A 26,952-nucleotide genomic window follows, 5' to 3' on the forward strand; every position below is an offset into this window, starting at 1 on the left:
TATTTCATTGTGGTTTTGATTTGCATTCCCTGGTACCTACCTAATGATGTTGAGCACCTTTTCATGGGCTTTTGGACATTTGTATATCTTTGGGAAAACATGTACTTAAATCCTTAGCTCATTTTTAAATTGGATCTGTTGCTTCTGTTTGTTGTTGTTAAGTTGTAAGTGTTTTTTATATGTTCTAGATACAGGTCTCTTATCATCAAATATATGATTTGCAAATATTTTCTCAGGAAGCTACAGATGTTAAACAACTGTCACTGATTGTTTTCAACAGATGACCTAGGGGTAGGGCTGTTCTTGCAGAGTCAACTCTGAACCAAGTCAAATAACGTTAAGTCCTGAAAATGGAGCTTTTCAGAGAGCTGCCAGACTGGTTAATACTGGCAGTCCTCTGGGGATAGAGCTTTTGAAAACCTCCAAACTTGCTCTGACCCAGCAGCTGCTACACTGCTTGTTTCTACAGCTGCCATAGTTGGTTTTGAAGGGTTTGGGGGCTGGGGAGAAAGAGATGGTAATAGGGTAAGGTAAAATGCCACAAAGCTCACTGTGCTTTCTGAGATTCAGCCATTTTTCTTGAATAAGTGTTTCTTACACTGCTTCAAACCTTTAGTTAATTTCCAGAGTCCTGAAAAAGTTGCTTTTGATAATTTTTTTTCAGTGTTGTTGTTTTTTTTATGGAGAAATGGATTTCTGGAGGTCCTTATTCTATCATTCCAGAAATGCTTCCTCCAAAAAAATTTTAAGTATAATATACGTAAAGAAAAAGGCCCAAATCATAAGTATTCAGGTAGTGAATTTTTATTATTTTTTTTTAATTTTTATTTTCGGCTATGTTGGGTCTTTGTTGCTGCCTGTGGGCTTTCTCTAGTTGTGGAGAGCAGGGGCTACTCTTCGTTGCGGTGCTCGGGCTTGTCATTGCGGTGGCTTCTCTCGTTGCGGAGCACGGGTTCTAGGCACGCGGGCTTCAGTAGTTGTGGCACGTGGGCTCAGTCGTTGTGGCTCGCAGGCTCTAGAGCGCAGGCTCAGTAGTTGTGGCGCACGGGCTTCATTGCTCCCCAGCAGGTGGGATCTTCCTGGACCAGGGCTCGAACCCGGGTCCCCTGCATTGGCAGGCAGATTCTCAACCACTGCGCCACCAGGGAAGCCCTCAGCTGGTGAATGTTTATATTAGCCATCACTCAAATCAAGCAACAGAACTTCACTAGCACCACAGAGCCCTCCCTCATACCCCTTGCCAGTTATTAACACCATTCCCACCCCTTAACCAAAGTAAAATGGTATTAATCACCACAGGATAACTTTCCTGTCCGGCATCATAATGGTTTTTTCCAACTCGTTTGACTCTAGTTGTTCATTCCCACCAAACCACTCCCTTAACACATTTAATCTAATGGCATCTTTATTTTACTTGTTAAACTTAATTTTTCAATTTTTCAATTTTTAAAAATTAATTAGCCTACGTCGGACACCCACTTATCTTTGTCAAGCTCCTCCTGCCTCCCCAAATTCTTCTCCCATCACAACCATCCTCCCATCACTAACCAGGCCCTGGAGTATTGGCTGTAGTTCTCCTCTATCCCGTTTTCCAAGACTTATGGACACACTTGATCATCCACATAAATGTAGAAAGCTGGAATCACTTCAGGATAAAGTTAGATGGGTTTTCATGGGACTTTTGCACAATGTCCAAACTTTCTGATTTGTACAGATAGAGGAGCAGTTTCTCAGAGGCCTTTGGGAGATTTATCCTTCTACGCAGATTTTTTTTTTTTTTTTTTAGCTTTTCCTGACGAAGCTTTCTCCAGCTAATTCAGAGCCATTGTGGCACCTCTCAGACTCAGCGTTTACATTCCAAAGTTGCTCCGGTTGAGGAACTCCCCCAGTGGAGAGTGAGGGGGATGAAGGCCCTCCTTGGAGCAATTTATGACACGTGGGGACCCAGCTCCCTTTAGGTGTTTTTCCTCATCATGGATCATTAGCTAGTAGAAAAGGAGATATTCTGATGGAGGATGAAAGAAGATGCAGTAAGTCACAATGATTTGATGTTTAAGAGTAATTGCTTGGGAAGTGAAAAGGGTCAAGGTGGTTGAGCTTAATGGTACAAAGAATAACCAAGCATGGGAAAACTTGTAAACTGACTGAAAAAGTTGGACAAAGACAAAGGACTTGAAATAACTAATAAAAATTATTAAATACAATGTTTTTCATCATAGTAGTAGACAAGAGTGCTTTAAAAGAGAACAGAGGGAGGCTTCCCTGGTGGCGCAGTGGTTGAGAATCCGCCTGCCAATGCAGGGAACATGGGTTCAAGCCCTGGTTGGGGAAGATCCCACATGCCACGGAGCGACTAAGCCCTTGAGCCACAACTGCTGAGCCTGTGTGCTACAACTACTGAGCCTGTGTGCTACAACTACTGAAGCCCACGCACCTAGAGCCCGAGCTCTGCAACAAGAGAAGCCACTGCAATGAGAAGCCCGCACACTGCAATGAAGAGTAGCCCCCGCTCGCCACAACTAAAGAAAGCCCGTGCGCAGCGACGAAGACCCAATGCAGCCAAAAATAAATTAATTAATAAATTAATTTTAAAAATAAACAGAAAACAGAGGCCAAAATTTCCAGAGTCCAAACCAATACATACTTATATACTGTTTTGTATCTTCTCTTCAACTTTTTACTGTGAGTGGTGAGTAAAATAAAAATTGCAAAGCAGTATTATGGTTCCTCAAAAAACGTAAATGTAGAATTACCACATGAACTGGCAATTCCATTTCTAGATATATACCCAAAAGAATTGAAAGCAGGACTTAGATATTTGCACATCAGTGTTTGTAGCAGCATTATTTATAACAGCCAAAAGGTGGAAACAGCCCAAATGTCTGTTGATGGATGAATGGATAAACAAACTACCGTGAATACAGTTGACACTTAAACTACGGCGGGCTTAGGGACGCCAACCCTCTGTACAGTGGGAAATCCGAATATAACTTATAGTGCCCTCTGTATGTGCTGTTCCTCTGTCTCCACAGTTCTGCATCCCATGGATTCAGCCAACCAGGGATCATGAAGTACTGTGGTATTTACTATCGAAAAAAATCCATGTATAAGTGGACCCTCACAGTTCAAACCTGTGTTGTGCAAGGGTCAACTGTACTTGACTTCCTCCCAAAACTCATTCAAAGGTTAAGACACTTGTTGACAATAACTTGAAAGTGGCCGCTAGAAACAAAGGTGGACAGAGAAATGTGGGTGCATTCCAATTTCCTGGGCCCTCTAGAGTCCCGTGTGAAGACTGTAGGGACAGGGCTTGCTTTCTTTTCGCCTGAAGGGTGTCAGTGTGGTGCGCACTGAGACAATCTGGTGAATACCTCAACTTGGACCTTGAGGGCAGCATTGACCTAGAATGTTGTTGTTACTTAACCAACATCACCTGAGAAGCTTACCAAACCTCCAAATAGATGGCAGCCAGGAAGAGCTGATGTGGTAGCTGGTAGAAGGGCCATGAGGCTAGAACCCACACAGACTCACCTAGTGGGCGCTGTGGCCGTGGCAGTGATGTCATGAGGCCTCCCCTGGGCCTGTGTGCCTGATACGTGTCGAGCACCCTGGGGCAGGGGGAGGCCAGGTGAGCTGGCTCGCTGCAGCCCTGCCTAGAGATGAGGGGTGCCTCAGGGAGGAGAGGGTTATGGAGTGCCCACCTCTCCCGCCTCTGATGCAGAATTGGATGCCCTGCTGGACATTTATAGGACATTTGCCTGGATGATGAATTCCATTTAATACAAAGTAACTTCAGGAACAAGAAGCACCAGAAGCGAAGCCAGATTTTGTTTCCAGGAAGAGGAAACACCTGAAAAGAGCTCCTTCTATCCCTTGACTCCTCTTCTAGGGTCTCCAGGTCTGGAGAAGAATGTGACCAGTTAGAGCAACTGTTCCCCCTCCTCTGTTGCTAGCCACTGGTTGCCACAGTCTAAAGATGTGGGCTAGGACACGCTTAGACCCTCCACTTTTAACTAATATACCTCTTTAATCAAAGCTTCGGCTTAAAGGGGTTTCCTGGAGTTTTAACATGGCTGATTTCATGACAACAAGACATCAGTTTAAAGATGAGGAACAAAAAGTTTCTTGAATTTATGGACACCCTTTAAAATTCTTTTGACTCTGCCACAGAAATAGAAGGTAGAGAGAGGCTGTAAGCTGTGGCTTGGCGGTGACATCTAGGTGCCTGCTCCCCAGAATGTTTTGCAGTGCTCATTCCTGGTGAGTTTTTCATTCTGACATTTCAAGCCTGAAAACTGATGGGTGACCTCAGCTTGTGGAGAAAAATAAGAGTTCAGTGACTGGGAAGTACATCTTTATGAGGTTTATTTTTTTCTGTTATTAGTTGTCTTAAGTAAGGAGTGATCAAAAAGAAAAAAACCCTGAACTGTCTAGGAATATTTGCTCTTCAGAAATATCTGCTGGTATTTCATAACTTTGATAGCCCAGTCAGGTGGACTCAACTCTCAGTTGCTTTTGAAACAAAGAAAGAACACTCTGTGTGTTATGATTGAGAGCAAGACAATTCAGATCGTTTCTGTGCTGGAGTCTGTCCAGTATACACAATTCAAAGATAATGTAGCAGAATGGTGGTCACTGATGTGTGGCCATGACTGATGCAATTATTACAGCAGGAGACCACTGCAAGTTCTTATCCGTCAAGTATCTTCTATACCTTTCTTCTCTGTGCTGCTCTAGTTAATGTTTTTAAAAGTTTATCTTTTAGCCTAAGGATCTTGCCTTACTGACTAAGTGGTAAAGTTCATCTAGGAACAGTTACAGATAGCTCATCTTCTCCTTCAGTGATTTTTAAAGCTGATATTTAACATTTCATCAATAGCACTGGAAAAACCAGAGGTTCATGGTCTGGGGTTGGGTAGGCATCTCTGATTAGCTCAGCACCTAATATATAATGAAAGCTCAATAAATGTTGAATAAGATAAATATTCCTTCTTAAAACCAAAGTCTCGGTTCTGTGTATCCTGAATCAGTCCCATTATTTCTGGCAGAAGCATCAGTGATTGAGAACGTAGTCTTAAACCCCGGTGGATCCAGATTTGGAATTTCCATAATTGTCCACCTGAAAATAGATAGAAGTATTACATGTTAAGTGCTTTTTAATTTGCTATGTTTGCAAAAAGGTGTTCTATGTTGATGTTCCCAATTCACCAGTCTGACTTATATGTTTTCGAATACATTGAAATGTATCCTTACAAAAATAGCATGCTGGTGGTGTTTATGGAAGCTTGTTGCAGTCTTTTCTCTATAAACAAGTAGTAATTTTATTGTTTTTGCAAAAACAAACAAACGTGATTTTTGCAAATTTCCCCAACTCAATCTAAATCCTCCTTTCTCTCTCCCACCATGATAGTGTGCTAATGACAAAAGTCGAAGTGTAGGCAAAGGCTTTTATGATCACCTCTAGGAATTCCTTTTAGAAGAAGGTGTCCAGTCTATCCAGGATTATTAAAATAATATATGTTAATTCACTTTTGAAAGAAGAGGAAAGGTATATTTTAGTTAATTCCCCAAAATACGAATCTATATAATAATAACAATAAATATTGTATAAGAATCCATATTGAATTTTCAAACAGAATTCACATGCCTGAACTCCTCCCCCCAAATCTAGGCTCACTATGTCTTTGTTGAGCATTCTTGATGCTACACTGGTATGAAATATTCATTTTGCAGATGAGAAGGTATAAGCCCACTAGGTGAAATGACTCCCTCTGGGTCACATGATCACATGACCTGGGGGACCGCTTGCCCCCCAGGAGCTCTCACCAGGACTGGGCCCCAGCTCTGGAGGACAGGAGCCTCTCTCATGTCTCCTCCTGCACTGTTGCCAACAGCAAAAAAACAGGAAAAGGTCATCATGTTTGAGTTCCTTCGATTTGCTTTCAATTCCTTTACTCCCCCACTGAGGTCATCCTTGTGGACTAGCTCTGTTTCCAGGGTGTACAGAATCTTAATTTATCATCGCAGTTCTCTGGAAGAAGACTTCAGAGTTCAGAGCAAACAGTAAGACGAATGTTTGCTTTGGGGATCTTTCATCATTTTATCCTTAGTAATGACCGGAGAAGAAAAGGGGTTTGCTCAGAAGTTATAAATAGTCATGCAGAGAGAAAATGTAGTAAAACAAGACAGATTTTAAGAACTCGGTGGTGGTGTTCTAGAGTGAATAATTGAAAAATCTTTGGATTAGCATTGATGATCAAATCATGAGCAGATTTAAGATTTAGAACTCAGATCTTCTGCCTAAAAGCCAGGGCTAATGGAACCTGAGCTTTTTGGTGGCAGGGAGGAATATAATTTTTATTTTCAAGAAGCTCATTTTATTCTGAAGGTTTCTTTGACTGAAAGAAAAACTTGAAAGTTTAATTATTACATTGGACTTCGAAAATGCCATGACTATATCTTTCCTCCTCCAATATGTGTCCAAGGTGTAGTCATTTTCATTATATTTTTGAAGACTTGTTTTGATTCACAAAGTTCGTATTTGTTATCAAAATGAAAAATATTTAAAATGATAAGAGCAGTGCATACTCAATTCAGTAAGACAAAAAGAAGAAAGTGACCACCTGTAATCCCACTACCCAGAGGTAACCACTGTTAGTATTTGATGTATTTTCTTCCGAATGCACGAGCGTGCATGCGCACGCACACACGCACGCGCACGCACGCACACACACACACACACACCCCACTACAAGAATGGTTTGTTTGGTTGGGCTACATGTGTCTGTTGAAGAACATAAACTTAATGAATCTGGATCCTATCACTTATGAAATGTGTAATGATGGGCAGTTTCTTAACCCCACTAAACCAAGGTTTCCCTAACTGTAAACTGGAGTAAAGAACAATTCCTGACTCCTAAGGTGATGGGAGAGTAAATGAGGGTATGCATGTAAAGGCTTATCACAGTATCTGACACAGTGAGCAGTCAACAGATGGGAGCCATTGTTAGCTTGTAACTTTCTCTTGTCACTTCAGAAAACATGTAAGTCAAGCAGCCTTTTGGTAGCTCTGAGAAACTACCCAGCTCTCATCAATTTCATCTCTCTCTTAGTGAGGATTTGCATAGATGTGAACACAGGTTAGATTCCTGAACCTACACTTAGAGTCACTGTTAATAATAATGTGAATGCATGCAGCTCTGCGCCATCACTCCACGCGTGTCAGCACAGTGACAGCGCACAACACCGCTTCGCCATAACCATCATTAGCCCCAAATACAGATGAGAGAATTCAGGCTGGCAAAGAAGAGACAGGATCCAAACCCAGGCCCCTTTTTCTTCCTGGGCTGCTCACCCTGACACAGCCCAGTCCGAAATCCCAAGCACATCTTTCCAGAAGTGCTGGGATGAGTCTGAAAGCAACTTCCTGTCCAGGGTCCAGCTGGTTCCTAAGAGAGCAACAACTATCTGCTAGGCAAGGAAGGCACCTGGACCAGAAGTGAGGAAACCTGGGTCCCTTGAAGTTCCTACATCCTTCTCATTGCATTCTTTTCCTTTGGAGAGGGTGTAATAATTATCTATCTTACCTTTCTCGTGGGGATGAAGTGATAGAGGAAAGTGATGATCATCCTAATAATATGATGGAAGTTGTAAATAGCAATGACATTATCTACCTCTCTACCACCATGGCTGTCCTTAATGATGTTCTCCTGGTAATTCAAAGTGTTTTTCCCCCTTGTTACGTTAACGACTCTTTCCTGATCTCACTAGTATCCTTCCTTCCTAACCAGCCCACCCAGGGAGCATCCATATCTCATCAGATCTTGACTGCTACTCTGGTTCCCTCTCTGAGTTATATCCACAGTCTCTCTCAATCCCAATTACTCTCTGTGAAAACTGGAAAGTAACTGCAGAGTTATAGCTCCCCTTCCTGTCCTTTCCTCCAGACATACATTTATAAAGGGGTTAAACTCTCCACTCCTGGCGTAATGTTAAATGTGCCCTTTTTGTGGCGCGATTTGTAAAGAGTATGGCTTTTGTAAACAACATGATTAAGATGTCCCCTGAGACTCTGGGAGGAATCCATTTTTTTCATTTGTGAGAAAATTGTTCAGGGCTTTATCTGGTCCCTTGCTTTTCCCAACTAGGACCTTCTCCGGCTACTGGAGAGCAGTGGTGGACCAGATCAGAACTAGGGTTGGGGTCCTGGAGTTGCTTTTCTGGAAGGACTTCCTAGAGTTGGAGAGCACGGGACAACACTAACCGTTCAGTGTTTCCTTAATGTAGTTCACTGACTTGTAAAGAGGAGAGGTTTTGATATATCATCATAAGATAGAGCAAGTCAAGGTGAAGCCCTCGATTGAATGGTAATTGCTTGGGAATGGAAGAAAGGTCAAAGTGGCTGAACTTAATGATGCAAAGAGTGATCATGGGAAGAGAATTATAAACCAAGCGAGCAAGGTTGGACAGAGGCGAGGGACTTCAAGTGAGCTATAAAGATGATTGCAAACCTATCCTTGTAAGAAGACGTCCATCAGAGTGAGAAACAGAGAACACAAAGGATATTTTCAAGGGTCCCAAGTTTTAACAGTGTATATGTGTTTTGTTTTCTGCATAGTTATTTGCCTATTAAGTGTAGATAGGATTTTTTAAAAAACTGAGTAGCAAGTACAAACTAAGGTTGTTAAACTTAGCAAATAAAAAATTCCATACAATATTTGGGACTAAATACTAAAAAAAATTTCATTTTTCACCTAAAATTTTAATGTTAGTGGGTCTCCTATATTGTATCTGTCAACTTTAGTACAAACCTGTGGAAGGAAGGGCACCAGCCCCAAGGAGATGAAGGCCCCCGGGGAAAGGAATAATCTCTAGGATACTGCCCACTTTTAACTCTACTACAGAGTCTATAGAAGCCCTTCTGGGTAACTCAGTGCTCACTATTGGAAGCCAGCTGGCAAGGCTGAGGTTTGGGCCAAGGCTGGAGGTGGGTAGTGGCTACAGTGGGTTTTCTGCTTCTGAGTTCGTCCTGGCCGAGCCCCAGTTCTCAGGGGTAGGTCAAAGTAGAAGACCCCTGTGGGCTGGAACAAGTCCAGGGAATTTTGGCTGGTCCAGGGAACAGGGCCAGGGGAGCACGGAGTAGGAGCTTGATGGTACAGGCAAGGGAGGTAGAGACAAGGACGTGGTATTATGTCCTTGAAGGGAAAACATCGAATCATGGGCAGTTGACAGGAATACATATTCATGGGATTAAGGCTGGGTGGGATTCTCTACCAGGTTAGCCGGAGTTCATGAATGCTTCTTGCAGATGGTGGGACTGTTTTGTTTTTATACATAAATTATGACATGGATTTAGGAAATCAGGTGGGAGGGAGTCACTGCTTCACATAAGTGAGGTCATCCCTGGGGAAGTTGCAAGACGGTGGGGAGGGGCACATTAAGCCGACCTGTGTGAAGTCTTGACTGTATGGAATGGGGGCATGAGCTAGGCTGTACTGAGAGAAAAGGACAGTGTAAGATGTTCAGGAGGCTGTGAAGACTAAAAATCAAAATGAAGTGAAGTGGGAGTCACCCTACACCTTGGAGTGACCAAATGTAAAAGAAATACAGTAGTTGCTGAGGAGATTTTTACAGGCAGCGAGGCGGGGTGGCGGCGGGGGTCTGGCGATGAGGAACCCAGCAAAAGGAAACCATTTTTGTAACTAAGGAATTCTGTCCTTCAAAAGGCACCACCAACCCCTTACTGAGAGTTTTTCATCCCCTGGGAGCACTAAGGCTCCAGAGATGAGTAAATTCCAATTTCTGCACTCAAAGGACTGACAGTCTAGCAGAGGCAGAGAGCTGTAGACAGAGCCATGCTGGAGTTTCATCCCAGATATAGGGAAAGTACGGGCCCACAGAGACTCCCCGAGGCCAGGCGCCATCTTGTCTTGCCTGGATTCGTACAACAGCTCCCTCACCCCTGTCCATGCGTCCGTCCAACTGGTCTCCCCGGAGCCAGCATGATCATTCTGACGTGGAAATCTGTTCATGCATTCCTCTGCCAAAAGCCCTTCAAGAATGAAGCCCAAACCACTTCCTCACAAAGCCCTGCTTCTCCAGCCCCCGTCCAGTTTTCCACTCTCCTCACTCCACCTCCAGCCGACCCCACTTGCAGCCAGGCTGAACCTTTGTGAACTCAGAGCATGGCGCCCGTGTCTGTGCTCTGGACCTTTTCACTTGGCAGTTCCTCTTCCTGGAGTCTTTTCTTCATCGTGCTAATGCCTGCTCATCCCCATGGCTCAGCTTCCAGTCACGTCTTCTGGAGGCCTTCCCTGACCTTCCAGGTCTAATTAGGTGTCCCTGATGGACTTCTCATAGCCCCTGAACTTAGCAGTTAGCCCACGCTGCATTGGAACTAACGCCTGTTGCTATGTTTGTCCTGCCACCATCTCTAAGCTCACTGGGCCCACGGTCAGTGCCGCTCATCAGTGTTTTCTCAGCACCTAGTGTGGCCCTTGGCTCGATAATTCATACCCTAAAGTAAACTCATTTGCTAAATTAGACTTTTTCAGGGTGTTGGAAGAGACTCGTCCAGGTTACCTTAGGTGATTGGAGTCTATCAAAAGGATCTCCGCTGTGTGCAGGCAACTAGAGGGTTCCTCAGAGCTCCTGAGTGGAGATGAGTCATCAAGACGGCCTTTGCAGCAGCGGGGGATTTTGAGCTTAGTGTCGGATGTTCTCAAGAGACCAGGGTAGGGGAGAGGGTGTTGCCCGAGCCAATTGGCTGCTCACAGTTGTCAGGTTCTTTTGTTAAACATCAGTAGCTTCCTATTATCAGGAAAGGTTGAGAACGCTACAGCCTCAGTGCCAGGTGGTAGGTTACCATGAAAGCAAGTCCTTGACTCCTGCCATACTTAGAGCAGGTATTAGCAAGCAGGCACAGAAATAGTCCTACCACCTGCCTGGATAAATTTGGTGCATCTCCCCTGCTGTTCTTGTAGGCGCTCCATTGGGCCCCTTCCCAGCAGGTTCACTCTGAAAGGCATGCAGTAGTCCTCTGTGGGCAGAGTCACCTGATTTTATCATCAGGCCCAGTGACAGAATCCTCCGTTAACTGGGAGGACCCCAGACATATGGAGTCCCACCGCCGAAGCACCACACCCTGGACTCTTACAGCTCAGCAGGCAGCGACAGAGGTGGCTGTACGAACTGTTCTAACCAACTTATCTTAAAAATTTCTCATTCCACAGAGGAAAAACAATATTTCTAACCTTCATTTCAGTAACTGCAGAACCTTGTGCTGCAGATTTAGGTAGTGACATTTCAGATGTCTGCTGCTGGATGGACTTTGATAAGTATCCTTCAAATGCCAGCTCACAGCCTCTGGAGTGTAGATTACTGTTGTCATCACTTGATAGCCTATATCAAAATATTTTAAAATAAATCTCAGACAATATGAAGAATGGATAGGGACTTACCAGGCAAGGGACAGACATAAGCAAAGCTCATGAGTGAATTACAGGTAACCTTTTCTTAGTTGATGTGAGTTAAGCCCATGTAAATAGACCTGAAAGAACTTAAATGTCAGAGATTCTTTCCCATTAAGGTCCATAAGAGTGGCTTGGCATCTTTTTTCATTTGTACAATGGGAATAATAATAGTATCTGCCATATGGGTATGGGGGGGGGAGATTTAAAAGACAATACAGAGAAGAGCTTGGCATGATCCCTGGTATACAGTAAATGCCCAATAAACATTAGCTACAATAGTTTTTACTGTTGTTGTTGTTAATACTAAGAGAGTAATAGTTGTTTTCCCAGTGCCTAAACCAATACCTGATTCACAGTAGGCACTCAATAAGTAGTTTCAGGAATGAATGTTTTTTGTTTTTGTTTTTGTTTTTGGCCGCCCCGCACGGCATGCGGGTTCTTAGTTCCCTGACCAGAGATTGAACCCATGTCCCCTGCAGTGGGAGCACAGAATTTTAACCACTGGACTGCCCGGGAAGTCCCAGGAATGAATGTTTTATACTCATTCATTCAACAACTATTTATTGGGCACCTGTATGTTCCAGGCCCAGTGCTAGGCCCTGGGAATAAAATAGCAAACAAGGCCACAGTCTGTAAGGGTAATCAGACAAGTGAATGGGCAGTGGGGATGCTATCGAAGCTGCAAGGAGGGCCTCAGATATATTCCAGGGGTGCCAGGGTGGGATCCCCAGAGGTGATGTCTGAGCTGAGCCCAGAGAGGCGAATAGGAATTGATTAGAGGTGATTCGGGAAGGTGGTTAGAGTGTGGAGGACAATCCCAGCTTAGATGTGTTAGGCGCCCAAGGCAAGATCTGTCTTACAGTTCTGGGCGGGTAATTTAGTTCAGGTATTTAGTTCATATCCCAGATATGCTTAAAGATGCCTGGAAACTCAAATTAAGTTTTAGATTTTCTCATATCCAACCACACTAGAATCATTCATGGATTCTGACTATAAAAGACTGGGAGTTCTTAAATTCTTCTTAAGAACTTAAGAAGCAGATGTTGCCACCAAGTCTAGAGAATGGGAGATGGAAGAGATCTTTTGGTTTTCTGGTTTGTGTTAATGTGATTTACGCTATACCCAGGAGTGTAGGCTTTTATTCTTGGGTTTCCATTTCTTGCAACCGATCTTACTGAACCTGTTGAAGACCTCAGGTAATCACTACATGCCCTTTTTGCTTCCACTGTGTTTTTTAATCCATGTTCTAGATGAGAGTTCACCTGATTGGGCCCCAGGTTGTGTGTGGTTGCTGCAGGGGTGGATGGGTGATGGCCTAGGGTAGAGAGTTGAATAATTTCTTCCATGGCCTTCTGGCTGTTTTACTGTATCTTTGGGGTAGAAAATAGAGTCAGATGAGGGAGCATTTGTAGGCTGATAGCCAAATCACTTGGGAAGCCACCAGTGAGGAGGAGCTGGCCTTTGTCTAAGTTCTCCAGCTTTCCTAGGACCAACATTGACATCACTTTCACTGGGCTCAGGCCCCCATTATTATACTGGGTTATTTCAGATTTTCAGATTCCTTTCATTGTGCATGGATATTTGAAGGTTCTGGTTCTAGCTTAATTAACTCCCACTTGAACCCCTGCCATGACTAGACCACACTCTCAAGTGTTTACTAGCAAAGTATCTTAGAACTCATACATTCACTTACCCATTTGTCCAAAGGTTTACCCAACAAAGATTTACAGAACACCTCCCAGAAGCACAGTACCATGAAAAATAAGGAAAGGAGAGAGAATGGGAACTTTTATTGTTGATAAATTTTTAATAGCTCGCAGTGGGGTGTCTCAACCTCAGTACTCTTGCTACTGACATTCTGGATGGATAATCCTTTGTTGCGGGAGCCTGCCCCGTGCTTTGTAGGATGTTTAGCAGCATTGCTGAGCTCTACCCACTAGATGCCGGTAGCACCCTTCCCCACAGCTGTGACTATCAAAAATATCTCCAGACACTGCCAAATGTTTCTTGGGGGTCAAAATAGCTGCTGGTTGAAAATCACTGGCTTACACCATCAGGCATCATCCTATACTGTATGCTTCATTTTCTCATTTAATCTCCCCTTTTCAGCAAGCCCGTAAGGAATATAGTTTGAATACGAGAATAGGAAGTGTTAAATGACTTACCCAGAGTTCCATGGGTAATAATTATGGGATTTGGACTTTAAACCTAGGTCTTCCTTATTGTACTATATCCCCAGACTGCCATGCAGCACATTGTCCTAACTCCAAGGAACCTAATACCTGGCTGGAGAGATGTGATATGAATCAAATAAGTTACAGTTGTGTTCGTTGCAGAATAAGTGATGAGAGCACGCAGGAGAGAGGTGCACTAGGGGAGTCATGGGTCACATCCTGCAGAGGTTAGAATGCTCTTTGAATGTCTGTGGGTAAACACTTTGACTTGGATAGTGAATTTGTGTTGAGCAGTGACGGGAGGTAAGATTTGGATGGGTAGCATTGGACAGCAGTTAGGAGGAAGAGCTGGTTCCAGACGCAATCTTTTTGAGTTCCAGTTCCTCTGCTTACTAGTTGTGTGACCATGCGCTAACTTAGGTAATCTTCTGGCCCAGTTTTGTTGCCTGTAGGATGGGTTGTAAATAATAGTACATAGTCTTAAGATTGTAATAAGGATTTAATGAGTTAATACATAAAGGGCTTAGAACAAGATCCAGCATCCAGTAAGTGCTCAATAGATGCTAGCAACTTAGTACTTGATTCTGTTGGGCTTCAAGTATTGGACTTCAAATACTGTAAATAATGGGAGCTTTTGAATCAAGGCCTGCAAAGATGCTCCACAGGTATTGCAGTCCCCCTTCCTGTGTTCATGGCAAGATCATCAATTGGTATCTTTGGGTCAGAAACCAGTCTCTGGCTCTAGACCTTTTCCTAGAGTACCAGTTCAAATGGTTCAACACCTCTGTGTGCGCTTTGGGTTTGAAGCATCGAAGACATCTTTCCAACAGAGATTCAAAGAGGGGAAGAGGCAGCTTGGACATCTGTTCAGACATTCATTCACTCATCCATCCATTCAATCAACATTTACTGAATACCTTTTTTATTCTGGGCATCACGTTTCTATTAACTACATCTGGAATGCCAGTAAGTCACCCCTCTGCCCATGTGTCGGCTGAAAGCTTATTGGATAGAATTGTCACTGTTTAGTTTTAAGACAATTCAAAGTTATTTCTGTGGCTTGTGTTAAAATCCTGAGGTTTCTTCTCATGCTCCACTTGGTACCACGGCTGGGCTTTGTATTTATGGAGATCTGATGGCCCTGGATGTGGTGGGGGATCTTCTTCTGGGAATTTCCTCTTTCTTCCTCTCTCCAGCTTTTTATAGCTACATAAGGTTTAGATCTGTTAGCAAAAACTTGGGTAATTATGCCCCTCTCTGTTTATAGACTCAGGATAAATTGTCCTAATGGGAAAATATCTGTTCTTTGGCGTAATTTGGATCAAGGCTTTTAATTTTTTGTTTGTGTGTGGTTCGTTTGCCTTTCTAAAAATCATTTTGATGTCTGTTTCACTTATGAATCATCTATTGTTGATATACAACAGCACTCAATAAACCCCACTAAAAATCTTTTCTTGATCTAAAAGTAGTTGACGCTGGGAAAATGCGACCCGTACATATGCCTTTCTCATGGATGCTGAATTAAAGGAAACAGTTGGATTTTAAGACTCTTAAGGAACATCTGATAAGAGGCCCATAGAAATGACCCACCAGAGCCTTGATCACCAGCATGCTGGAAAAACTCAATTCAGCTCAGTTTGCCTTAAAGCATCAAAGTCATACTACATTTGTATTCATTCATTCAGCAGTCATGGAACACTTACTATAAGCAAAATTAGAGTATAGATGAATAGCTAAGTGTTTCTAATTAATAAAATAGAGATGTACTTTGATTCGATTTTTAGCTTTGTGGGAGATAGCAAGGCATACTTCTGATCAAAAGGCAAAGTCAGTCCTTCCTTCCTCTGCTATGCTGGGAAAAATACAACTGTGCTTCCCAGGCAATGTAAACCTGTAGAAGACTTGGTTTTTAATCAGTTTGGGCCAACAAGAATAAATACTTCTTTTTGCAATGTTTCGTCCCTCTCAAGAGCTAAAAATAATGAATGAGAGGCAGTGGCGTAACGGTTAAGCACACCCTTTTGATTCAGACTAAATGGGTTTGAACTGGGACTCCAACATTTACTAGCTGTGTTACTTAACCTCGTTGTGACTCAGTTTCCTTGTATTAGAATAAGGCTAATAATTATATCCACTTCACAGGGCTACTGCAAAAAATAAATGAGATAGACAATCTACATAAAGTAGCTAGCACAGTGCCCAACATAATTATAGGAAGAGTTTAATAATTCGTAGCTATTATTATCATTATCATCATCAACTAATATTTGTGTGCTCACTAAACAAAAAGTAATGCTGTCCTGGGACTTCCCTGGCAGTCCAGTGGTTAAGACTCTGTGTTTCCAATGCAGGGGCCGTGGGTTCAATCCCTCGTCGGGGAACTAAGATCCCACATGTGGCACTGCAAAAAAAAAAAGTAATGCTGCCTGTATATAGAAACAATATAGAGGAGTGAATCTATAAAATATGCTTGTCAATGTCTGAAGCTGGGCATATTTTTAGAGATACCCACCCAATAAACAAAGGTCCGATGAGATGTGGGCATATGTTTTAAGAGAGAATTATATTCTTTCGGCACCGTGTTTCTGAATTAGGGAACATGTATGCTTAGGATCATCGCCCCCCCCCCCCATTTAATGGAGTCATGAGGACCACTGCAGCCCTAGAAGGGAAGGAAAGGAGTTCTCCAGCCTGACTTCTGCCTAAACACACAAGACTATCACTGGGATGGAGTCTGAGAGGTGAAGATTGCACAGTGATGTCAATGTCAAGTCAGTGACCATTAGCATCAAGCATGTCTTCTTTGTGTCTGACCCAAATTTCAGTGTTGCATTTTGAGTCTCTTACCTCTTCTGTCTCTGTAGAGATGAAGAACAGCTGGTCTGTGTCCTCTTTATAATAACCTTTCAAGTGGGAGGAGAAGACTGTTAAGTTTGCCTTTAGGCAGTTTTTCACTCTAGACTAAACAACTCCAAATCCTTTAACCTTCCCTCATAGGTTCTATTTTCTGTCTCTTTAATCATTTTGGTTTTCCTCTGGAACCTTTCCAGTGTCTCCACGTTGCCCTTAAAATAAGGGGCCTCAGACTGGACCTACCACCCTATTAAGAGTGTATCCGCTGCCAAATTCCTTATTATGGGGGAGAGAGAAATGGGGAGAGACACTTTTCCTTTCATGTCAGACTCCCACCAACTGAATTCACCCCACTGCTGTGTTGCCTATTTCTTATCAGTAAAACACACAGATTCCTATTAAATGCACAATCATCTGTGATCCTCACATCCTTGTCAGTTATTCTCCAATCTAGATATTAAGCCCCGTTTATGCCTGCCATTTTGATCATCACCCCTCAGGATACTACTTCTGTAATCAGCCGTCATGCTGAACTTGAAACTGTTTTTCATGAAACATTTCCTTCATGTGTTGAAGCCAATTTGGATTCTCTTAGCATATCGGCAATTCCCATTCAAATTAATATTACTTGTAGGCTCTGGGTGTGCATATAGCAATTTTAAGTATTATTTAAACCAGACCTAGGATAAAATTGGAGGCCACATTTTAAGCACCCTTATGTTTACTGAGCCAGTGATCTCTTTTCCAGTCTGCAGTGAAACCCAGTGAGGGAAAAGACAGACCACATCATATCTTTCTGGCCTGCTGATGAGAATGTCATATGCATTCAAAAGCTTTCCTGAAATTAAGATATTATACAGATGTGGTCAGATTTTAATTCTCAGCACATACACACCCTAAACTGAGCTTAGGCACAGAGTGGTGGAGGAAGAGGGGAATATTTATTTGCGTTATGCTTAAAATCAGCATTGATTTGCACATCATAAATTACATACCAGATGGAAGGAGTAGAGAAAGTTAGAAGAAAACTGTCAGCGGAGGAAGCAATCAGAAGCAAGAAAGGGAGCCCTTCTGAAATTATTCGAAGATTATTCAATTTGAACCTAATTTCCGTAAAACTTATCAGATACCAAGATGCCACATAAAAGTATGCTAATGAATCCACCAGGACTACCACCTCCTGGCAGAAGAGAGGAAAATGGGAAGTAGGGAGGAACTAACATTCACTTGGACCCTTATAATATTTGTAAGGCAGTCACTTTCTGTTAGAGAGTTCTGATACACTTGGCTCTTTCTAAAATCATCAGTCTAACTTGCTTTGACCCAGGAATTGCAGTATTTTGAGGACTGGCTTGCAGAGCTTGTTCTCACTGGGCACGTGTACTGTTCTCCTAAACTCCATTGTCATTGTTGGTTGCAATGCCATACCACTTTGAGATATACTTTATCCTGGGGTTTTGTTCCCTACTAGTACTTGCAAAGGAGGAACGCCACCGCCTGGCATTCCTGCCTGTGTCTGGGTTTGCTGTTGTGCCAACCTGAATGAAGCAACTGGGGGTAATTTCAGGACTGGCGATTATGATAATTATTTACCATGTGCTCTGCGGGCTGCCTCCGAGAGTGGGTAGATGTCCAGGCCAGCCTGGACGTGGGTTGGCCCCTCCCAGACTCTAATTACCCTTTCCAGTGGCAATAATGGTCCCGAGAATGGAAGCCTTCTTTTGCCTCCTCCTTTTTAATTAATTGCTTTGAATTCTACCAGATCTGTCCATTGCAGACCTGCGGGATGCCCAGGAAGAGAACCATAGCTTAGAGACACCGGGGTGGAGAGTGGGACTGGGGCAAGAATCCGGCATGAACCCCAAGGCGTGGGGTGAGTGTGGGTGCCTGTGTGGTGCAGGGCTTCAGGCTGTGGGGAGATCTGTGCCCTTCAACCACAGGCGGTCCCCATACCTCTAGCTCCCCCTGCGAGCTCCAACCTGGATCCCTTTCCAAGCTAGGTGAAAATGTGTTTTGAGCAGAAGTTCCTTAATGGTTTGAGGTTTGGCACAGCGATGCTTTTCCTTTTCAACAAGTGTTCAAAGTGGGAAAAAGGAATGAAATACAATTGAAGTTTTGAAAAGCAACCTCTTCGCAGTGAGATGAGGGGCACCCCGCCCCCCGCCAGCCCCCATCCCTGCGCTAAGAAAAGCAAGCACTCTTTTCCTGTCTTCTTTGTATTCCCATTAATTTAAGACAGGAAGCCCTCAGAGGGTGTGATGTAAACAATTCGGCCTCGTGGGTAGGGCTTCCTCATCAGTTTGCAGCTGGAGATATGGCTCCGCGGCCCTAGCCCATTCATGCCTCTCTGGGGGATGACTTGTTGACTGAACCACGCAGAAGACGGGAGGGGCGCGGGAGCGGGAGAAGGTATAAAGGAAATGCTTCAGTTGTGCGGTCACCGGCGATTGTAATTCAGCAGTGGTAAATTTGGGTTCTCCAGCACAAAGAATCTGACTGCAGCCCTCTGGAAAGTTGTCTGATACCCTGCCCGGCGTGTGACGGTTGTGATTCTAGTTCGGGGCTCCCCCTGACCCCACCCCACCCCCAGTAAGAATCCGTGCTGCTGCTGATTATGAAACGGAGTGGTTATGAAATGAATTGATGTCGGGGAGGTGGAGCTTCTCGCGGCGGCTGGAGGGAGAACTTTTGACCGGGCGAGGGTAGCTGGGTAGGGCGTCTTCTCCTCAAACCTGCTCCCAGTTACCGCTGGCAGCGCCGCAGCAGTTGATACAAGCAGAGGTGTCTGCGTCAGAAACCCCAAACTCCCTGAAACCTCTCCGGGGCGGTTTCCTTTTTCCCTGCGAGGGGAGTGACCGGGGAAGGGGTTCTGGAATGCCGTGAGTTTTGACAAGTGAGCAGGGAAGTGACGAGCCGAGCCGGGATTCCATCACAGTCTTTTCATAACCTCCCAACCGGGGCTGGAGGAGGGAGGCGGGGATCCTCCCACAGACCTGCAGCGCTCGCAGGCTAGCGGTAGGGACTCCTGCACCAGCCATGCTCCTGCAGGACCGTCGGGGGGCGCCCCGGGGAGCCGCGTCCCAGGCCGGGCGCCCGCGCTGAGCAGCCCCGCCCGCGGCCAGCAGGTGATTAGGCTCAGGCTCGGCCCCGGGGCGTGTGAGCCCAGCCCGGGAGGATTACCCGGGGCCGGCTGCTCCTGACCGAGCCTCCACCGAAGGCGTCGAGAGGAGACCCCCCCCCCCCGGCCCCCGGAAGGTGACTTCACAACTGGAGGTAGGAATCGGCTTAGCAAACAAAAAGCTCAGGCGTCCCCATCCGATCCGGGTTGGGGTGCGGATTGAGGCTGCATGCACAGATGTGGAAATTGAGCCACAGCCTCCGAGAAACGCGGCAGCCAACTAACGCCCGCGGTATTCATCTCGCAGATCACTTGGGTGTCTTGTTTTTGGCTTGGGGGATTTGCGTGTTTAGAGATGGCTTGTGCTCCTTGGGAGGAGTAACCGACATGGAACTGGTTTGTCGATTACTAGACGGAAGGAGGCGCCCGGAGTGTGTGTGAGCGGCGGGGCGGGGAGCGCTGGGGGGTTGGGGGAACCAGGCACAAGTCCGGAGGGGCTCCAGAGCCACGCTTCTTACAGTCACCTCGGAGAAGAGGTGCCGAAGCCCAAGAAGGGAGAGGCGGTGTCCAGCACCCCAGGCAGCTGTTACTGTGTCCCTATCCCCCCGCCCGCTTCTCCCTGTGACTAGCAGGGGATGAATCTGGGGTAGAGAAAAGCTGCGGCTTCTACCAGCAGGAACTGTTTATGATCCCTCCGTGATCATAATCTCCTCTGGGGACAGATCTTGGCCCTAAACTACTAAACAGCCTGCTTGGACAACTCCCCCACCCCTGATTCACACAATGTTTTGGTTGTAGGATCCACAAATCAAAGATTTTAAAGATGAAGGCTGTTTGCGGAAAGAATGACATTTTCCGTCATGCCGCAATTCTCTAGTAAGCAGTTTGTAAACACTAGGAGTGAAATTAAGTCAAATTTTGTCTCATGAGATGGGGGGGTAAAGAGGAGGGAACTACAGCTGTCACCCTGGGAACCAATTCCTGGGGAATAGATTCCGTGAATGTAAATAGTAAACGCTTTTCATAAAAATAGGTCAGGCTGAGTTTCATATGGTAAGGGGGGAGTGGCATGAACTCTAAATAATGTAGAAGTATCTAGGCTGAGTTTCATATGGTAAGAGGTGTGGCATAAACTCTAAATAATGTAGAAGTATCTAGGCTGAGTTTCATATGGTAAGGGGGGTGGCATAAACTCTAAATAATGCAGAAGTATCTTTAAATACACATAAAATGTAGTACTTTCAGACTTCGCACTCCTATACTGTTTTGCAACTCTAAATTCACTTTGCAAATGAACTGAAAAGTAAGGTACAAGGGGATCTCCCTACCACCAAAAGTTCATCTGGCAGTCATATCCTCATTAACGTGTAGACGAACGTGGCACTCTTCTCTTACTGAGGTGTTAACAAAAGTTAACAGGACCCACCAACAGTTAGTTGCCTTCAGGACTGCTAGCCAAACCCACTGTCCCTCAGGTGCTGCCCTGGGGACCCGTGAGTAGGGTGGGCTTTGGGAAACCAGGCCAGTGCCCGGTTCTAAAGGAAAGAAAAGAGTGCTCAGAGTGTGTCACACACAGAAGAAACAGAAATAGGATGTACCAGGGAAAGTGATAGGGAAACCTACGCGGACTCAGGGTTTCAGGCTTGCTGGTGCGCTTTCAGCCTTGATCTCTGTGAGCCAGCGCAGCTGGGCATAATTGTCTGAGGAGATAGAGTCAATCTCTTCCTAATCTAGGGGGAAAGGAAGACAGCCGGCCTAAAGAGCAGTAAGGTGTTCCAAAACTGCCTTTCTGTTTGCCTTCTCTCTTCCGTAAGTTGCCTGACACCACACTTGGCACGCACAACTCCCTTTAATCCTCTGTTCCTACTGATCTCCGTAACTCCAGGCAGGTCACACTTAAGAATTGTTTCCTTGAAAGGAAATAGTGACCCCATTCCTGCCTGTTTTCCCGGGCCATCGAGTTCTCGTCTCACCTGCTCTGCCAGGTGTTCAGCCTTTGCTGCCTTCATCAACTCTTCTCTGTTTCCCAGAGAAACCGAGTACCTTGGCTGCCTCCTAGAAGCGGGTTCTCCTGATCTTTGCCTGGGTTTTCATTCTTGAATCTGATTCATTGCCTGAGCTTCCCTTCCTTCCTTATCAAAGCTGTACCTATACATAATTTTAAAGCCAGATAGTTCTACAAGGCTTGTAACTAGAAACAGCATTCACTCGGCCCACCTCTCACCAACCTCAGCTCTGGTGCCCAGAGGCAACTGCTTCAACTCTGTCCGTGTTTCTAAATAGCAGGTGCGCCCTGCTCCTCCTGGTTCATCCCCCTCGAAGAGCCCTCTGACCTCCTTCGCTCTGGATTTGCTGCTCTTGTGGCCCGAGGCACAGCATTATCCTGGAATCCCCTTTCATCGTCATACCAGTGATTCATTTTGCTCTTTCTCATGCGGCATCACCTGTTTTGTAGACCCTTATCTTCCTCTTTCTTTGTTTCTGATATCTTGCTGGTAAAACATCTTCTAGAAGTTCCTGAGAAAGAGTACACAGGAGATAAACTTTTTGAGATCTTCCAAGTTTGACTGATAATTTACTGGGGTATGAACTCTACATTGGAAATCCTTTTCTGAATTTTGAAAGCGGTGCTCTTCCAGGTTCAGTATTGCCGTTGAGATGCCTGTCATTCTAACTCCTGATGCTTTGAATATAATCATTTCCCCTTCTCTGAAAGTGTCTTGTCTTTGTAATGTCCTTTCTCTCTGTAATGAAATCTCATTATAATATACCTTGCCGTGAGTCTTTTTTTCATCCATTTATTGGCTTTCATTGGACCTTCTTAATCTGGAAACTCATGTCCTTCAGTTCTAAACCATTTTCTGGAATATTAAAAAAATGATTTCTCTCCTCTTCTGGAACATGTATTAAGTTGAAAGGGGGCCCTCATAGATTGACTCTCTAATTTTCTTACTTTTTCTGTTATATTTTCTATCTCCTTTAAAAACAAATTCTACTTCCTGGGAAATTTCCTCATTTTCTCTTCCAACCCATATATTGAATGTCCATGTCTGCCATCAAATTTCTAATTTCCAAGAGCTCTTTAAAAATCTCCAAATTTTTCTTTTTATAACCTCCTGTTCTCATTTCACTGATGAAAAGCTTTTCAATTCTCTGAGGATCTCAGTGGCAGTTTCTTAGAAGCTTCCCTCTACTCCCTGTTCTGTTACTTTTCCTCTGATTTTCCTCTTAGTTTTTGTTTTGTTTTGTTTTTGTTTTTAAGTCTCTTACATGTTAAAGGCTTTCCTCAAATGTCTGATAACCTGGAACTGACTACTGAAAAGTTACCGAAGGTCTGCATATCTGGATGGGGCTGATACCCAGGAATAGTTCCACCTTACCAAGAAGAACACCTAGAACAGTGTTTCAGAATTTGGGACAATTACTGGCACACAGTAAACTTTCCATTTAGATTTGCCAAGTAACTGAATGATGTAGGATCTTGCTAGGGCCCAGGTAGCGGTGATTATCAAGAGCTCCCCAGGTGAGTCACATGTGTGGCCAGCCCTGAGCACTTCTGCCATAGAATTGTCCTGTTGAATGGTTTCATTGGAGGATTTCCACCTGTTGGTGGAAGGTCCTTCCTCTCAAAGGAAACTGACCAGGGGAAGAGAAATCCCCATACCGAGGGGAATTGGTGACTGCCGCGTTCTGTGATCCAGACTCGAACCGAGACCAGGAGTCTAGCATTTGGTATGGAGACCTTCTCTGATTTCCCTGTTTTTAAAGCACACCCCTTGTCTCAGCTACACTTAGTGTTTTGGATTCCACAGTTGTTCTGATTCAACAGAGCAAACAGGTCTCAACATAGGCAGTCACTTGGGAGCCAGGACTGAGAGGGGTGACCTGGGGTCTGACAGCTTCAGGCACAGTCTCGCAGCCAGCCCTACTGCTTTTGGGCCCCTGACCCCCTCAGTGCCTGGTGCCCCCAGTTCCAGAGACCCTGGAACTCTGTGGCATGAGTCCCTGCCTGCTTCCAGGCTTCCCATCCTGCTGTGCTAGGTTTCAGCTTTCTTTTGTCTGTTAAGTCAGTTACCACGGGTTAGACCACTTCCCAGCTTCCAAAAATTTTGTTGCAGTCATTGTTTCTTCTGTTCTCTTTGTCTCTGAGAGTTGAGTGAACCCGTCCCCCCATACTTTAAAAAATTCCTTTTCTCTCATTTCAGTCCATCACGTTTACTGGCGAGTGACCCTCCCTCCTCCTCTCAGTTCTTCCTTCTGTATTTATACCCCTCTGCCGCAGGTGCCCACTTGGGACAGAATGCTAACAGGCCACGATACACTGTCAGCTCAACAATAATCATTATAAATGTCCAGGCCCTGAATAGAGTGGTTCTTGGGCATTTATACCAGGTATGTTAGCATCTTCTCTATCAGGTCAGTGATTCTTCTTCTTTGTAGGTGTGGAGTATCAGGCAGAGGCACTTCTGAATGTGTTTGATGCTGTGGCTTATCCGAATTCTGTCTGTGAGAATAACCGTACAGCACACTGACCCCTCTGAATATATTCATGTTCGTTTCCTTCTTCTGTCCTCGCCAGAAGCCCATTGCAGGCTCAGTGGTCACATGGACCCAGCAGCATCCATTATCTGAGGCGATTAGTTCACTCCAATTGTAATACCTCCATTCCACACCCCAGAGACAAGTGTAGGAAAGAGTACGTGATCCAAGTCTGCGCAATGAGGTGTGAAGGAATGTCTCTTATAGAGCTTCTGGGGAAGGTTTGCTCATTACTAAGAAAAAAACACACACACACAAAAATGAACCCTTTGCTTCCTTGGTACACTGCTGTCTAGAACGGCTGTAGGCATCTTGCCACCAGCCTTAGGAAGAGACCAACATGCGTGAGAGAGCAGATCCCAGAGAGTCGTCCAGAAGCACCATCTTTCTCTGCACTTCCCATCATGGGAGATGATTATTTCCTCCTTGTTCAAGCTATTTTGAATCGGGGTTTGGTATCATTTGCTGCCAAACTGATACAGGTGGATGTTGATTTACACAGCGTCTCTCTTCCAAAAGGAGTGAAGGCAGACCATGGGCTCACCTTAAGGAAGAGCTGAGCTACCCGATCCCTCATTCCGATTCCAAGCAGGATTCCTCTCTACTCTGCTGATTTTCCAGGCAGATGAAAGTAATTCTGTCTTCCAACTTCAAAGGAAGGAATAACCAATGAGACATTTTGAGAAGAAAAGAGGATTCCTTTGCTTTGGAGATTGCTAGCCGATCCCAGCGAGAGAACGTCTTGGGGCTGTCCCAGAAATGAACACCGTTCTTAAAATGAGGAGGCCACGAAGAAACCCCATGCACTCCAGCCTGTGAAAAAGCCAAGCGCGTACCACTCACTCCCTCGGTGGTGGAGGCTGGCAGGTCTGTCCGGACACTTGGTATCATTTCCTCTGTCTTCCACCCTTTGTCTTTCGTGCACCCCAGACTTGGGGAAGCTTGGACGATGAAATAAACTCCGGAAGTGCTCAGTGGAATGCGGGAGAAAGTAGACTGACCGTTCCTGTTTTCTCCTGTCTGACTCAAGTGGCAAAGACGCACTGTCTTTATTTTTATGAACAGGAGGCCCTCCTGATCTCTTCCATTCCCAGTATAATGTTAGCCTGAGGGGAAGCCTTTGATTGCGCTTAGCATTATACCATCATTTTCCTGTTTGTATCTGCATCTCTTACCAAACCAAGACTGTAAGGACAGGCACTTCATATTGTAATATAGCTAAGATTTATTGATTACCTACTACTTGCACTGTTACAAGCTTTACACATGTGAACTTATCCTCACTACAATCCTATGTAGAAGGTACCACTATTATCCCTGTCTTACAATGGAGATCACTTGAGGCACACGGTATTTAGGGAAATTGCTCAAGGTCGTCCAGCTTCTCCGTGGTGGAGCAGAGATTCAGATGTCGGCAGTCTGGTCCTGGAGGTCATTCTGTGTTATATAGCATGTATGTTTCATGCTATATAATTCATCATTACAGCCTGAACACCCTTACACCATCTGTAGTGTGCAGTAGGGATTCAAATGTCACTGTGAGTGAATAAACTCAAGGATTTTTCAGTCATTACTGACTCATTAATTTTAATGGCAACATATTTCCCCATCAAGTTAAAGGACCATAATTTGTTTAACTATTTCCCCAGGATTGGACATGTAAGTAGTATGGCCTAGGGTATCTGAGACGGGGACCATCCTGAGAAATCTCAGACATGTGGTCCCTAATTGGGAGGTGACCAGGAGACATCTTTTAACTCTCCTCTTCCTCCGCCCTCCCTCACACATTACTCTCCTCACCCTCTGCCACCCCGAGGAGCAATCCTAATCCTCGTCCCAGCTCCAGATTCCTGTTACCATCATTGGTACTCTGCGTAAAAGTAGATGGCATTACAAAGGCTTCAATATTCCATACTGCTAGAACTTTCTCCGAGGGTCTCTGTTAAAGGTTAAGCGTTAGTTGGCAGGGAATTACCGTTTGAACCGTGGATCTCTGAAACACCGCCTGCCAAGTGCCGTTTTCCAGGTGGTTTCTCATAACAGGTCGTTTTGCACTTTTGAATCCAGAGATAATATATCTGACTCTTTCATTTGTTTTTTAAGACTTTTGGCTGACCTCTGGGATTCTTGTTTTAATTGCCAACTGATAGAAAATATAAACGGAAAAATGTGTTCGCGTGCAAACTTTGGAGTTTGTTTTATCTTTGGAAATTGGGGGTGGGGTGAGGGAAGAGGATTAAGGAAAATTTAGACAATTTTGTCTGGTGGGTTGTCTTCTTAACAGTTTCCCTTGTTAGGCCCTAAGTAAACAAACACACTGGGCATCAATATGAGCATCTTGTAGATGTTACTTGCAGTTTAAAACGTTTCTGTTTGTATAAATTATACCTGAGATACGTTAGAAGACCTTGATGTTTAAATTTAGATTAGTCCTATGGTGAGATCCTTTGGTAAGATAAATAATCTTGTTTCCTAGATTTTTTCTAGATTTTTTTCTTTTTTTATATTTTCTAGACTTTTTTCTTTACATTTTTTCTTTTTTTTACAGTTTCGAACAAGTCAAAGACATACTTGTCCCGAATACATCTCCAGTGTCTATGCATGTATGCATACGTGGGTGTGTGTTCTCCTTCCTCCCCTAACCCCTCCATTCATTCTCTGCCTTCCTCTGTACCAAGAGGCTTATATCTATGAACTACAACACCTGGACTCCATTGTCCTGCTTCTGGTTGGGTTCAGCAATGGGAGACACAGGCAGGGGATCGGAAGGCAGGAGGAGAGAGTGTCGGGGTATTTA

General features: G+C 44.5%; 1 protein-coding gene across 8 annotated transcripts in view; it reads left to right on the forward strand.

Annotated features, from left to right (window-relative positions):
• Window positions 1-26,952, forward strand: part of PDZD2 (PDZ domain containing 2) — a 387,522-nt gene that overhangs the window by 179,609 nt on the left and 180,961 nt on the right. Inside the window, exon 2 of one of the 8 annotated variants that reach the window (XM_082382129.1) lies at window positions 1,787-19,771. The exons of the other annotated variants lie outside the window; for them this stretch is intronic. The gene's annotated coding sequence lies outside the window, so the exon portion shown is untranslated. The remainder of the gene's footprint in view (window positions 1-1,786; window positions 19,772-26,952) is intronic. 8 annotated transcript variants of the gene reach the window in all.

Source organism: Balaenoptera borealis (genome assembly GCF_965194805.1).
Source record: "Balaenoptera borealis genome assembly, chromosome: 2".
NCBI classification, from domain to species: domain Eukaryota; kingdom Metazoa; phylum Chordata; class Mammalia; order Artiodactyla; family Balaenopteridae; genus Balaenoptera; species Balaenoptera borealis.